This window comes from Lathyrus oleraceus, chromosome 4 (genome assembly GCF_024323335.1).
Source record: "Lathyrus oleraceus cultivar Zhongwan6 chromosome 4, CAAS_Psat_ZW6_1.0, whole genome shotgun sequence".
NCBI lineage: Eukaryota > Viridiplantae > Streptophyta > Magnoliopsida > Fabales > Fabaceae > Lathyrus > Lathyrus oleraceus.
This window is the reverse complement of record NC_066582.1, coordinates 229,472,997-229,473,787: the sequence shown is the minus strand read 5'-3', so window position 1 is coordinate 229,473,787 and position 791 is coordinate 229,472,997. Positions and strand designations below refer to the sequence as shown.

The window sequence follows — 791 nt, the reverse complement described above, 5'->3', positions numbered from 1 at the left end:
AGTACAACAGAACCAATTCTCTGGAAATCCTACCGAGGATCCAAACCTTCATTTATCCGTATTTGTCCAATACGCTGATACTGTTAAAGCTAATGGTGTCACTTCAGAGACAATTCGACTTCGTCTTTTTCCTTTCTCGTTAAGAGATAGCGCTAGAAGATGGCTTCAATCTCTTCCTTCCAACTCAGTCACCACATGGAACGAGTTGAAGAAAGTTTTTCTTGCCCGATATTTTCCGCCAAGCAAAACAGCTATGTTAAGAGCCCAGATAAATGGATTTAAACAGAAAGATAACGAGTCTCTTTTCGAAGCATGGGAAAGATACAAAGACATGATGAGACTTTGTCCACACCATGGTTTAGAGGACTGGTTAGTAATTCATACCTTCTATAATGGTCTCCTGTACAACACGAGGTTAACAATAGATGCCGCCGCAGGTGGCGCACTAATGAACAAACCTTATGCTGACGCTTACCAACTTATCGAAAGCATGGCTCAAAACCACTATCAGTGGGGAAGCGAACGAACAATGGTAGAAAAACCTCAAATGAAAACTGGCATGTACGAGATAAGTAACCTTGATCATGTTAATGCAAAAGTGGATGCTCTGGTCCAGAAAATTGAAAGTTTAAATGTATCACCTCCAGCCACCGTAGTTGCCATAACTCAGAATTGCGAAGTCTGTCGAATCCAAGGTCACACTCCTGCAGATTGTCAACTCCTAACAGGAATCCAAGCGGAGCAAGTAAACTATGCTCAAGGAAGCCCCTACTCGCACACCTATAACTCAA

General features: G+C 42.2%; 1 non-coding gene across 1 annotated transcript; it reads right to left on the bottom strand.

The window, feature by feature from the left end:
- Positions 1–253: 253 nt before the first annotated feature.
- Positions 254–360, bottom strand: LOC127077953 (small nucleolar RNA R71). Its single transcript, XR_007787711.1, has one exon. It is a non-coding gene; the product is annotated as a small nucleolar RNA R71 (small nucleolar RNA).
- Between the last annotated feature and the right edge of the window lie 431 nt (positions 361–791).